The following is a 14,852-nucleotide window of genomic DNA, read 5'->3' on the forward strand; positions in this document are numbered from 1 at the left end:
TGACATTTGTTTCAATCCACTGGCCATTTTCAGCATACTCTCCCTCCACCATTGATGCTCAGTGACAGCAGTGTGCACCATGTAGAAGATGCGCAGCAGAAATTCACCAGGCCTCCTTAGACAGTACCTTCCAAATCTGTATCACCCACCACCTAGGACAAGGGCAGCAGGTACATGGGAACACTATCCCTGCAAGTTTCCCCCCAAGGCCACTCACCATTCTGACTTAGAAATACATCACCGTTGCTTCCCTGTCACCGGGTCAAAATCCTGGAATCCCTCCCAACAGCATTATGGGTGTCCCTGCATCCCTAGAAACTGCAATGGTTCAAGTAGGTTACTCACCATACATTCAGCAGGGCAACTGGGAGATGGTCAACAAATGATAGCCTAGCCACTGATGCCTACATCCCAGGGATAGATTTTAAAAACCCCTTGACTGCTACTTCCATTATTTGAATGAGATTAGACAGAGACCCTATCTGTTCCCTCCTAGAATCCCTACAGTGTGGAAACAGGCCCTTCAGCCCAATAAGTCCACACTAACCCTCAGAAGAGTAACCCACCCAGATTTATTCCCCTATCCTATGTTTACCCCTGACCAAAGCACCTAAACTACACATCTTTGAACACTATGGGCAATCTAACACGGCCAATCCACCTGACCGACACATTTTTGGACCATGGGAGGAAACCAATACAGACATGGGGAGAATGCGCAAACTCCATATAGACAGTCATCCAAGGCTGGAATTGAACCCAGGTCCCGGGTACTGAGAGGCAGCAGTGCTAACCACTGAGCCACTGTGCCACCCCAATCCTCGTACGCTATCTTGGAGGAGGTCAGGGGAGGTTGCTTGAATGTCCTGGAAAATAGTTATTTCTTGACCAAGATCACTAAAGAAAAGGAATAATCTGGTCATTATCTGGTCTGGTCATATGCAGGATTATGGAGAGAAGGCAAGGTGGCTGAGTTGAAATGTTCAGAGAGCCAGTGCAGAACATGATGGGCCAAATGGTGTCCCTCTGCACAGTAACAATTCTGTGGTTCTCCTTACGGTTTGCGGAAGCTCATCACATGTAAAATTGACTGCATTACATGGGTGACTGCATTTCAAAGGTACTTCATTGATTATGAAGCACCGTTGGATGTTCTGAAGTCTTGAAATTGGAAAGGAAAACACGCTCAGTTATAGGAAAGGATATTGTTCAGCTGGAGAGGCAAGATTAGAGTGGTGCTGGAAAAGCACAGCAGGTCAGGCAGCATCCGAGGAGCGGGAAAATCAATGTTTCAGGCAAAAGCCCTTCATCAGGCCTTCACTCAGCTGGACAGGGTTCAGAGGAGATTTACCGGAATGTTGCCGGGTGTGGAAGGTTTGAGTTATGAAGAAAGGCTGGAACCTTTTTTTCACAGGAGCGTAGAAGATTGAGAGGTGACCTTACAGAGGTTTAAAAGAGTGGTTCAGACAGAGTTAATAAATATATCATAGGAACGATTTGGAAGGATATGGGCCGGGAGCAGGCAAGTGGGACTAGTTTAGTTTGGGATTATGTTCAGCACGGACTGGTTGGACCGAAGGGTCTCTTTATGTGCTGTATGACTAAAGAGCAGTGAGGCTGAGCCAAATGTGCCTCCTGCGTCAATCTTCTGTTGACAGGCTCCAGCCTGCTTCCATACGTCAAGCCAGAAGATAACCATCCCATCTCCGGCTTGCAGAGAGCTGCCTGTGTAATCTCCTTCAAAACCTGCACCTGTGACAGGTTATCAATCACTTCAGTAAAAGTGAATCTCAGTTCCACCTTCCAGGATAATTCAGAGGGTGAGATTTCCCAGTGAGACGTCATTCCCTGCCAAGTCAAGGCTCCATTCCACCTTTGCCAAGCTTATCTCAAGGAGATAAGGAGAGAAACAGGCTGAGAACGTTTTCATGCATATCTCTAAGAGGGACAACAGAGCTCTCGTGCAAAGAAAAACTGCAGTGTTTAGTGCAGGATCAAACCAAGCAGGAGGAGATTTCAAGTTCCTCTCTTGGCAATTCATTTTTGTCAAGCTCTTTAACTGCTTCAAAAACAGTAACATGATCAGTGTCAGCCACAACATAGTAATCACCAGCAGATGCACAGCGTAGCCTTAATTAAAGGTGACCACAGTGTTTCTGACTGACTTACTGCAGATAGAAAACATTTCAATTTGGAATGAAAAGCCATATGGCACGTATTTCTCTTTCTCCTGTTGGTTATCAACGAGGGCATTTTTTTCACGGCATTTGTACAGTGCTCTTGCCTCTGATGAGGGCACTGTTTGGTTTTTTTCTGCCTTTACCCTTCCCAGAAATCTCTGTAACCCAAACCTCCTGTAAAACCCTGTTCCCCATAACCTGATTCACACTAAAACCTATCACCTCTGTGTTGTTGATCTGTTGATAAAACGACACCTTAACTTTAAAATTCTCATGCACACCACAAATTCCTGCACAGTCTCTTCCGACTCTATCTGTAATCTCCTCGAACAATCCGATCCTTGGAGTTTTCTGCTCTCGTCTCTTGCATCCCTCATTTTTATTACTCAACCATCAATGGTTGTCGGTAGTGTGGTGCTGGAAAAGCACTGTAGGTCAGGCAGCATCCTCAGATGGTGTGATTTTCCAGCACCACACTCTCGACTTTGATCTCCAGCATCTGCAGTCCTCACTGTCTCCCCATCAATGGCTGAGCCAAGGCCCTAAGCTCTGGAATTCCACTGCTAAATTGGTATTTGATTGAAACATGTGAGATCCTGAGGGGTACTGATAGGGTGGATGCAGTTCCTCTTCTGTGACTATCAAGAACTGGGCTGGGTGGGGGGGCACTGTTTAAGAAGCAGGGGCTCTCCATTTAAAACAGACATAGAGTCATACAACACGGAAACAGACCCTTCGGTCCAACCAGTCTGTGTCAAACATAATCCCAAACTAAACTAGTCCCACCTGCCTGCTCCTGGCCCCCATCCCTCCAAACCTTTCCTATTCATGTACTTACCTAAGTGTCTGTTAAACATTGTAACTGTATCCACATCCACCACTTCCTCAGGAAGTTCACTCCACATGTGAACCACCCTCTGTGTAAGAAATTGTCCCTCACGTCTTTTTAAAATCTTTCTCCTCTCACCCTAAAAATATGCCCCCTAGTCTTGAAATTCCCTATCCTCAGGGAAAAAATACCTACCATTAACCTTATCTATGCTCCTCGTGATTTTATAAGCCTCTGTAAGGTCTCCTCGCAACCTCCAATACTCCAGTGAAAAAAGTCCCAGGCCTATCCAGCCTGTCTTTATAACCCAACCCTTCCATACCCAGCAACATCCTGGTAAATCTCTTCTGAACCCTCTCTAGTTTAATAATATCCAATAGATGAGGCAAAGCAAAATTAGATCAGAAGGTTGTGAATCTTTGGAACCCTCTTCTTGAAAAGGCGAAATAGGGCTGGGCCAGGCTGGTTTCTTCAAGGGAGGTCATGCCTGACAAATGTTGTAGAATTCTTTGAGGAGGTAACTAGCAAGTTAGACAAAAGAGAGCCTTTTTCTGATGAAGGGTTTATGCTCGAAGCGTTGATTTTCCTGCTCCTCGGATGCTGCCTGACCTGCTGTGCTTTTCCAGCACCACACACTCGACCCTGATCTCCAGCATCTGCAGTCCTCACTTTCTCCAAAGGAGAGCCAGTGCATGTGGTCTATTTGGATTTCCAAAAGGCCTTTGACAAGGTGCTATACTCGAGGCTACTAAATAATACAAGAGCACCTGGCATTAGGGGCAAGGTACTGGCATGGATAGAGGATTGGGGGTCTGGCAGAAGGCAGAGAGTAGGGACAAAGGGGCCTTTATCAGGATGGCAGCCAATGCCTAATGGAGTTCTGCAGGGGTCAGTGCAGGTTAATTCCAGCTGTGTTCAAATTACTGCCTTTTGTGGTGTTATAATCCATTCCCTTTGAAATAAAAGCTAACATTCACTTGCATTTTCTATTACAACTGAACTTGGATGCTAGCTTTTTGCGATTCTTGCCATCTTTCCCCATTTAAATAATATTCTTCCTGCCAAAGTGTATAACCACACATTTTCCTGACATTATACTCCATCTGCCAAGTTTTGCTTACTTTTTTAACCTATATATCACTCGGCAAACATCTTTGGTGTCATCCTCACAACTTGCTTTCCCATCCATTTATCTGTCAACTGCAAACTTTGTTACAGTACATTCAGTTTCTTCATCCAAATCATTGAATAAATTGTAAGTACATAATAAAAACAATGATCATAAAATTAATACTAAGAATGCACAAACATCGTAACCGGGTTTCACGCAACAAGATCCCACACTCAGCAATGTCATAATGCCAAGATCAATTGATTTAGCAATTTTATTGCAGGTATATATACTGACCAAAAGACTATAAAGGGATTTTCCTTTATTCATTGACGGGGTGAGGGTGTCACTGGCCAGGCCAGTGTGCATTTATTGCACATCCCTAATTGCCCACAGCAGAGCTAAGAGTGAACCGCATTGCTGGGGGTGGGGAGTCACACAGGGTAAGGACAGCACATTGCATTACCTGAAGGACAGTGTTGGCGATGGGTTTGGTTTTCCACAACAGCAGTTATGTGACCACCCTTCATTAATTCCAAAGATTTAGCGGATACATGTTTCACCATTCAGGATTTGAATCTGTGCCCCTGGAATGTTAGCTACTAGCCCTGTAACATTACCATTATACCACTACCTCCCCTAATTTCCAATCATGCCCCTGCTCAGGTCAAAGAGCAGATGAGGAGGAGAGGGAGTGCGGTGTTGGGGTGGAGAGTAAGCCCAATGTTGCAGGGAGAGTGAGCGCATTGGTGGGTAGAGAGAGAGTCCAGTGTGAAGGAGGGGGGAGAGTGAGCCCCATGCAGGGGCTAAAGAGAGTTGAGAGTGTGTTGCTGGAAAAGCACAGTAGGTCAGGCAGCATCCGGGGAGCAGGAGAATCCATGTTTCAGGCCAGAGCTGGGAGCCTCGGGGGTGGAGAGATAAATGGGAGGGGGTGGGGCTGAGGAGAAGGTAGCTGAGAGTGCAATAGGTGGATGGAGATGGGGGTAAAGGTGATAGGTTGGAGGGGAGGGTGGAGCGGATTAGTGAGAAGGAAGATTGACAGATGGGACAGGTCATGAGGGTAGTGCTGAGTTGGAAGGTTGGAACTGGGATAAATTTGGGGGAGGGGAAATGATGAAACTGGTGAAGTCCTGGGGTAAAAGTGTTCCGAGGTAGAAGATAAGGCATTCTTCCTCCAGGCATCTGCAGACCTCACTGTCTCCTAAGGGCTATTGAGAGTCCGGAGGGAGAGTGCAGGGGTAGAGTGAGCCAGTGCGGGGGATGTGTGAGCCCAGTGTGGGGGAAGAGAGAGTCCAGTGCGGGGGAAGAGTGAGTCCAGTGTGAGGGAGAGAGAGCCCACTGTAGGGGGAGAGAGAACCCAGCGCGAAGGGAGAGAGAGCCCAAAGGTGGGGGGAGAGTGAGCCCAGTGTGAGGGGGAAAGTGAGTGCAGTACGGGGGGAGTGATCCCAGTGCATGTGGAGAGTGAGCCCAGTGCAGGGGGGAAAGTGAGCCCAGTGTGAGGGAGAGTGAACCCAGTGTGGGGGGGGGAGAGTGAGCCCAGTGTGGGGGAAAGAGAACCCAGTGCGGGGGAGAGTGAGCCCAGTGTGAGGGAGAGTGAGCCCAGGAATGAACCCAGCACAGGGGGAGAGTGAGTCCAGTGCGGGAGAGAGTGAGCCCAGTGCGGGGTAGAGTGAGCCTACACAGTGTGAGGGGGAAAGTGAGCGCAGTGCGGGGGAGTGATTCCAGTGCATGGGGAGAGTGAGCCCAGTGCAGGGGGGAAAGTGAGTCCAGTGTGAGGGAGAGTGAACCCACTGCAGGGAGGGAGAGTGAGCCCAGTGTGAGGGAGAGTGAGCCCAGTGTGAGGGAGAGTGAGCCCAGTGTGAGGGAGAGTGAACCCACTGCAGGGGGGGAGAGTGAACCCAGTGTGAGGGAGAGTGAGCCCAGTGTGAGGGAGAGTGAGCCCAGGAATGAACCCAGCACAGGAGGAGAGTGAGCCCAGTGCATGGGGAGAGAGAGCCCGGTGCAGGGAGAGAGTGAGCCCAGCGCAAGGGGGAGACAGAGCCCAGTGTGGAGGGAGAGTGAGCACAGTGCAGGGGGGGACGAGTGAGCCCAGCGCAGGGGGAGAGTGAGCCCAGTGTGAGGAAGAGTGAGCCCAGTGCAGGGGAGAGTGAGTCCAGTGTGGGGGAGAGTGAGCCCAGCGCGGAGGGGAGAGTGAGCCCAGTGTGAGGGAGAGTGAGCCCAGTGTGAGGGAGAGTGAGCCTAGCGCGGGGGGGGAGAGAGAGCCCGGTGCAGGGGGAGAGTGAGCCCAGGGCAGGGGGGGGAGAGTGAGCCCAGCATAGGGGGGGGAGAGTGAGCCCAGCGCAGGGGGAGAGTGAGCCCAGTGTGAGGGAGAGTGAGCCCAGCGCTGGGGGGGTGTGGGGGGGTGGGGGAGAGAGAGAGGCCATTGTAAGGGAGAGTGAGCCTAGCGAGGTGGAGGGAGGGGAGTGAGCCCAGTATGAGGGAGAGTGAGCCCAGGACTGAACCCATCACGGGATCACGGGGGGAGAGTGAGCCTAGTGTGGGGGAGAGTGAGCCCAGTGTGGGGGGGAGAGTGAGCCCAGTGTGGGGGGGGGAGAGTGAGCCCAGTGTAGGGGAGAGCGAGCCCAGTGTGGGGTAGAGTGAGCCCAGTGTGGGGGAGAGTGAGCCCAGTGTGGGTGGAGTGTGAGCCCAGTGTGGGAAGGCACCATGGCAACACTGATGCACAGCAACAGACTCCAATGTTAGTGTCCCTGGCACAAGCGCTGGCAAAGGTGAATCAGCCCAACAGCAGAAGATGGCGGCTGAGGATCGGTGACTTTGACATTAGTTGGTTCTGGCAACATGGTGGTTGTGACTCGAACGTAGATGGACTTCTCTTACTGTACTCCTCATGTTCTCTCATTCTTAAAGTATAAATATAGTGCTGGGTTATGGCAACAAATGAAACATTATCAGCATATTCTATTGTATTTCACTGTAAAATATATGTAACAATAAGATGAAGACACCTCCCCCCCAAAAAAAAAGATGACAACGCACTGGGAGTGCCTGCTTCAATTCTGTACAATTTCTGACGTGGCATTTGAAACCATTACCTTCTGGTTGAGTTTAAACTGAATCTTCACTTTGTTCATTCATGGGATGTGGGCCCTCATTTACTGCCGTGGACCAAGAAAGGTTCAGATTCCTCAGATACTGAAAATGTCATACCCAAATGCAGCGAGGCCTGGACACAATCTAGACTTGGACTGATAAATAGCAAGGAATCTCTGCACCACACAAGTGCCAGCAATGACTATCTCTGAAAAGAAAGTATCTGAACTATCTCCCCTTGACATTCAACAGCAAAGCGATCAACGAATTTCATACTGTGGGAATGATTGTTGACTAGATCATGATCTAGACCAAGTACAGTGGCTTCAGGAGCAGGTTGGAGGTTAGGAATACTGCAATTAGTAGCTCATCTCCCGACTCCCCAGAACCTGTCCACTATCTACAAGGCAGAATTCAGGAGTGTGATGGAACACGCTGAACTTATCTGGATGGATGCAGCTCCAACACCACTCAAGAAGCTTGACACCATCCAGGACAAAGAGAGCTGGTGAGGAAGAGCTGCAAGTTACCAGTCCACATCCATTATCTGAAAGCACAACCTTAGTTTGCACATTTAATACTGCGGATGCTGGAATTCCGAAACAGAAAGTGCTGGAGAAAGTCGACAGATCTGGCATATTGGACTTGAAACATTAACTCAGTTTCTCCCTCCAGAGATGGCTGCCAGACCTGCTGAGTTTCCCCCTTTCTTTTTCAGAATTGTAACATCCACAGTATTTGGCTTTAATGTGAAAACTAACTGTGTGCTTTCAGATAATATCATTGGGGGAAGCCGGTAGATGAGGAGGCCACTGAGGACAGATCTTTGAGGATACGAGGGGTAATGATCTGGCATCAGAAAGAGAAAGCATTGAAAGTGCTTCTCTGGATACGGTTCGATAGACAAGAATGACACCAGCTAAGAGCTGTGCGAGCCAGTGGAACAACAGAGCAGAGGCGTTGGAGGGGGACGTTGTGGTCAACCATGTCAAAGGTCAAGTCAGACAAGGAAGGGCCTTTGTCACAGTCACTTAGTGTATCATTTGTGGCTTTATTCCAATACGTCACAGAACAGATGCTGATAACTGGGGTAGGGGAGAATATTTGGTTGATGCTTCCCTTAATATCACGTGGCAGTATTGGTACCCATTCAGCATCAGCCTCCCATGCTTATAGACTTTATTAAACATTCACTCTAAGCATGTGACTGTCACTGTCCAAGGCAGCATTTATTGTTGAGAGTCAGCCACATTGCTGTGAGTCTGGAGTCACATGGAGGCCAGGTCACACAAAGACGTTAGTGAAACAAATGGACTTTCCCCCAACAATAAGCTACCTCCCACCTTTCTTCATCTAACCTTATATTCTGCTATTGCTTTCTGTATCACCTCCATAGGTTCACCTTAAATATCCATGGGCTATTCACTCAGCACTCACTGTGGGAGTGTGTCCCGCATTCCAACCTCTCGCTAAGAAGCTTTCTCCTGCACCTCTAATTTATTATTGACTGTCATATTTACAATCACTTGTTTTATACTCCTACCACAAGTGAAAAGATGTTCTGTACATCTGCCCAATTAGTCCTTTCATTACTTCTACAGGTGTAATGTTGAGAGGGTGGAGAAAAGATTTATGAGGATGTTGCCAGGTTGGAGGGTTGAGTTATAGGGAGAGGCTGAATGTTTTCCCTGGAGCGCGAAGGCTGAGGGGTGACCTTATGAGAGGTTTATAATATCATGAGGGGCATGGATAGGATGAATGGACGAGGTCCTTTCCCCAGTGTAGGGGAGTGCAAAACTAGAGGGCATAGGCTTAAGGTGAGATGGGAAAGATTTAAAAAGGACCTGAGGAGTTACTCCAGAGGGTGGTGTGTGTATGGAACGAGCTGCCAGAGGAAATGTTGAAGGCTGGTACAATTACAGCATTTAAAAGGCATCTGAATGGGTATATGAATAGGAAATGTTTAGAGGGCTATGGGCCAAGTGCTGGTAAATGTGATTATGTCAGATTGGGATATCTGGTCGGCGTGGATGAGTTGGACCAAAATGTCTGTTTCCATGCTGTACATCTCTATGACTCTGTAATTGACAATGGATTCATGGTCATCATGAAATTCTCAATTCCAGATTTTTAATGAGTTCACAGTCACACTATCAGGATTCAAACCTCAGGTCTTCAGAACATTACCTGGGTCTCGGTATTACTAACCCAGTGAGATACCATTAGGCCTGCACCTCCCCTTGTCCACTGGTTCTACACTAGCACTCGGCGAATAAACAAGAGACTGGAACTGACTCTTCAGCATTCCCCCTGCACCCTGTGCTGCAGAGCTCAGGAATAATCTGTCATCAGCCAGCAAGTACTTCCATTCATTCTCCAGGTCTCACCTTGTCCTGTTCCAACTTGTCAGATTACAACGAATGAGATTCATTACCAGTAGTCACGGTAACGATGCTAGTGATGTCCCTGGGAACTGCAATCCTTTGCAGGAGTTACAAATGTTTTTAAAGAAATATCTCCCGCCCTTTCACCCACATGGTTCAGAATACAGCGAGGGGGAATCAAGAGGGAGATTCAGTGAGTTATGTTGAGAGTTTGCGAATCTCACCCAGAGCACTGGCTTCCATTACTGTTCTTAAAGGGGGCTTCACAACATAGACAGCCTGAGACCCAGCTGATGTCAAGGAGGCAGCAATGAGTGAATGACATGGTGGCTCAGTGGTTAGCAATACTGCCTCACAGCACCAGGGACCCAGGTTTAATTCCAGCCTCAGGTGACTGTGTGGAGTTTGCACATCCTCCATGGGTTTCCTCAATTTGCTCTAGTTTCCTTCCACAATCCAAAGATACGCAGGTTAGTTGAATTGGCCATACTAAATTGCCCACAGTAGTCAGGGATGTGTTAGTAAATGTAGAGTAATGGGGAATGGGTTTGGCTAGGATACTCTTTGGAGGGTCAGTGTAGACTTGTTGGGCCAAAGGGTCTGTTTCCACACTGTAGGGATTCTATGACAGCTACTGTGGGATCACACATCATTTACATCAGTATCTGCCTTCATCGCAGACGTGAACTTCATCCCGAATCAATGTTTATGATACAAATTGCAAACACTGTGGATGCACAGAAACACTCCCAGGTGTGACCCAGGAAATTCATTATGGGAGTGGGATGACTGTCCACAATTTGCAACCAACATGCATGCCTTAAATAGGCTCTAATTGCAGCTGTAACTTGGCTCCATCTCCAATCCATGGTGAGATGTTTTGCTTCCCCATGTCAAGAGGGCTAAAAGTACAGCCAGATGGTACATAAATTGCTTTGCTAACTTGTGGATCCCAAAGTTCAGGGTAAGGCGACTAGAACTGGACAATCTTTTCCCCACGCTGTACCACCACCAATTTGGAGAGAATATCTCCTGTGGTCCTGTCCTCTGGTTAATCATCATCCAAAATTTGCATCACCCACCACACTGACACTACATTGTTCCCATTCTTGTTTTCAGATCCCTCCATTCTCCATTCCTGTAGCTTCCTCCATCTGAATAATGATGGCCTCTTGCCTGTCACCAATTTACATTGGTCTGCTATTTGCATTCACATTTCCAGTTGTCTGAGCCATAAGCTCCCTGAACCTCATTGATCTCTGCTATTTTTTCCTTCTTTAAGTTGTTCCTTAACATTAATTTTCCCTTCTATGTGTCTTGTTATCAACCATCTCCTGACAACTCTTTGTGACATTTTACCAAGTTAAATGTGCTACATAAATCCAGTCCCCATTGATGTTGCTGCAAAATGCATCTGGCTATCGGGTGAGTGCAACATTTTTCAACAATGACGTAAGCTGCTAGCCCTCACACAGAGAGAGCGAGGGAGAGACAGTGGATAATTTTCAGTCCATCAGAGGTCAAAACCTTCCAGAGAGAGGTTTACCAAAGAATAGACAATTCCATTATATAGCATCGTTCACAATGTCAGATCATCCTAAAAGCTTTTTACAATCAATCATGATTTTATTGAAGTGTAGTCGCTGTTGTAATATAGGATGCAGAATAATCTGTGTACTGCAGGATTCCACAACAAACAATGAGAAACTGAACAGAAAATGTATTTCAGTGGCCTTTCTGTGTGTCTGTGCACGCAATGGTGTGTGTGCATTTCTGTATTTATCTGTGTATGCATTTAAGTGTGCATGTTTGTGTGTATGTGTGTGTGTGTTTGACTGATTGATTGATTATTGTTACATGTATTGAAGGTGACACGGTAGCTCAGTGGTTAGCACTACTGCCCCAGGGTCCCAGGTTCAATTCCAGCCTCGGGCGACTGTCTGTGTGGAGTTTGCACGTTCTCCCGTATCTGCGTGGGTTTCCTCCAGGTGCTCCGGTTTCCTCCACAGTCCAAAGATGTGCAGCTCAGGTGAATTGGCCATGCTAAATTGCCCATAGTGTTAGGTGCATTAGTCAGAGGGTGGGTTACTCTTCGGAGTTTCAGTGCGGACTTGTTGGGCCGAAGGGCCTGTTTCCACACTGTAGAGAATCTAATCTAATCCACAATGAAAAGCTTTGTTTACGGCCCGTACAGGCAGATCAGAATAAGCAAGGATGTACAGCTCAGAGGTTGGTAAGGATTCTGAGAGACAGGATTTATGATTACTTGGAAAACCATAGGTTGATTAGAGATAGTCAGCATGGCTTTGTGAGGGGCAGATCATGCCTCACAAATGTTATTGAATTCTTTGAGGGTGTGACAAAACACATTGATGAAGGTAGAGCAGTAGATGTGGTGTACATGGATTTTAGCAAGGCAGTTGATAAGTTTCCCCATGGTAGGCTCATTCAGAAAGTAAGGAGGCATGGGATACAGGGAAATGTGACTGTCTGGATACAGAATTGGCTGGCCCAGAGAAGACAGAAGGTGATCATACATGGAAATTATTCATCCTGGAGCTTTGTGATCAGTGGTGTTTTACAGGGATGTGTTCTGGGACCTTTACTCTTTGTGATTTTTATAAATGACTTGGATGAGGAAGTGGAAGGGTGGGTTAGTAAGTTTGCCGATGACACAAAGGTTGGTGGAGTGGTGGATATTGTGGAGGGCTGTTGTAGGTTGCAGTGGGACATTGACAGGATACAGAGCTGGGCTGATAAGTGGCAGATGGAGTTTAACCTGGAAAAGTGTGAAGTAATGCATTTTGGAAGGTTGAATTTGAATACAGAATACAGGGTTAAAGGCAGGATTCTTGGCAATTTGGAGGAACAGAGGGATCTTGGTGTCCATGTCCATAGATCCCTCAAAGTTGCCACCCAAGTTGATTGAGTTGTTAAGAAGGCATATGGTGTGTTGGCTTTCATTAGTATGTAGATTGGGTTTAAGAGCCGCGAGGTTATGCTGCAGCTCTATAAAGCCCTGGTTAGACCACACTTGGAATATTGTGTTCAGTTCTGGTTGCCTCATTATCGGAAAGATGTGGAAGCTTTAGAGAGAGTGCAGAGGAGATTTACCAGGATGCTGTTTGGACTGGAAGGTATGTTGCGGGAGCTAGGGCTTTTCTCATTGGAGTGAAGAAGGATGAAAGATGACTTGATAGAGGTGTACAAGATGATGAGAGGCATAGATAGAGTGGATAGTTAGAGACTTTTTCCCAGGGCAGAAATGGCTATCACAAGGGGGCATAATTTTAAGGCTTTTGGAGGAGGGTTGAGGGGAGATGTCAGATGTCATTTACACAGGGAGTGGTGGGTGCGTGGAATGCACTGCCAACAGTGGTAGTAGAGTCAGATACATTAAGGACATTTAAGAACTTTTCGATAGGCACATGGATGATAGCAAAATGAAGGGTATGTAGGTTAGCTTGATATTAGAGTAGGATAAAAGGTCAGCACAGCATCAAGAGCCAAAGGACTTGTACTGTGCTGTACTGTTCTATGTTCTATGATGTAAAAAGGCTTAGGCAGAGGCATACAGGTTGCATTGCACAAGGCACGTAGTAGGCAAGATCAACGTTAGTAAAATTAGCATTATGAAGTTAGAGAGTCCATTCATCAGTCTAATAACAGCCAGAAATAAGCTGTTCCTGAACCTGCTGGTACATGTGTTCAGGCTCCTGTATCTTCTGCCTTATGGAGGAAGTTGTAGGAGATCATTACCGGGATGCGATGGGTCTTTGATGATGTTGGCAGCCATTCCACAGAAGCAAGCCGTGTAAATGGAGTCCATGGATGGAAGGTTGGTTTCTGTGATGGTCTGGGTTGTGCGCACCACCTTCTGTGGTTTCTTATGGTCCTGGGCAGAGCAGTTGCCATACCAGGCTGTTACATACCCAGACAGTCTGCTTTCACTGATGCATCTGTAGAAGTTGGTGAGGATCCTTATGGACATGCCAAATTTCCTGAGCCGCCTGAAGAGGAGGCGTTGTAGTGCTGCCTTGACAGTCACATCTATGTATTTGTTTGTGCGTGTTAGTGTGTATGCGTGTGTTTGTGGCTGTTTGTGCGAGTGCGCATGTGCATGCAAGCACTTGTATAACTTGTGTACATTTAAGCAGATGCAATAATATCACAACATTGGCATCTGGTGTCCAATAAACTGAAATGTCAGAGGCCTAACCACCTTGAAGTACGCAGTCATTTGGGTCTGGTGACTTATTTTCTTGGCAATGTACATCCATCAACAGGATTCTGTTTGTTTATCCTCACACATGGAACAGTTGTCCCCTTTTGACACAGTCAATGACATGTTGCCCAGGTTAGGTACACCAGGAGTTAATGCTGGGATCAGCTTATCTTTATTGTGCCTGGCCTCACAACAGCATAGCCCATCCCCACGGCACTAGGGCTGACATTTCCAGATCTCACACCTGCCAGGTTTACGGCTTAGAGGAAAACTAAATTTAGCAGCAATCAGAGTGAAATTGTCGGCAGTCTGAACTGACTTGACACTGCGCCAATCACATACTGCATATGGATCCTTCCAGCTGGCAGTGAGAGGGAGAGTGTGATGATTCTCCTTTCCATTAGCCCGGGCTAGATTAAAACCCAGCACCACCACACTGCACCCCGGGCACCCACACACACAGCTGTGGCTAAGTCAACAAGAATACCCTTCCTTGCTCAAAAGGTTATGGGTTCAAGCCCAATCGAGCACTGCACACCCCATGCCAGCGCTGAGGAAGTGCAGCACTGTCACAAATGCCATCTTTGGATGAGATGCTACCTTTTCAATACGTGCCCTTTAAACAGAATTACCGAGTGAGGTTTCAGGGTGGTCAAATTACTGCTTACGGGATCTTGCTGTGTACAAACTGGCTGTCAAGCTTCTCGTATTGTGGCTCAGAAAGCACTTTGTTCCTCCTGGCTGCAGGCCGCTCATGTTTGGAACGGACTGCCTTAAAAGATGGTGGTAGCGGATTCTGTCGTGACTGGCGACAGGAAAGTGAATAAATACATGAAGGAGAAGCATCTGTCGGCCCCTGGGATTGGAAGAAGATGGAGCTGGCCGAGCCGGATCGTTCTCTTACAGGGCAAGGACAGATAATGATGGGCCTAATGAACTCCTTCAACTCTTTACCTTTCAATGATGGGAGGTAGAAAGTGAGGTCTGCAGATGCTGGAGATCAGAGCTGAAAATGTGTTGCTGGAAAAGCGCA

At 47.3% G+C, this 14,852-nt stretch overlaps 1 protein-coding gene across 3 annotated transcripts in view; it reads right to left on the reverse strand.

Moving 5' to 3' along the window:
* The window catches only part of sema5ba (sema domain, seven thrombospondin repeats (type 1 and type 1-like), transmembrane domain (TM) and short cytoplasmic domain, (semaphorin) 5Ba), a 324,529-nt gene that overhangs the window by 59,848 nt on the left and 249,829 nt on the right, over positions 1-14,852 (reverse strand). The window lies entirely within an intron of this gene.

Source organism: Chiloscyllium plagiosum, unplaced genomic scaffold (assembly GCF_037043375.1).
Source record: "Chiloscyllium plagiosum isolate Xiang-an unplaced genomic scaffold, Cpla_swu_hap1 HiC_scaffold_7, whole genome shotgun sequence".
NCBI classification, from domain to species: domain Eukaryota; kingdom Metazoa; phylum Chordata; class Chondrichthyes; order Orectolobiformes; family Hemiscylliidae; genus Chiloscyllium; species Chiloscyllium plagiosum.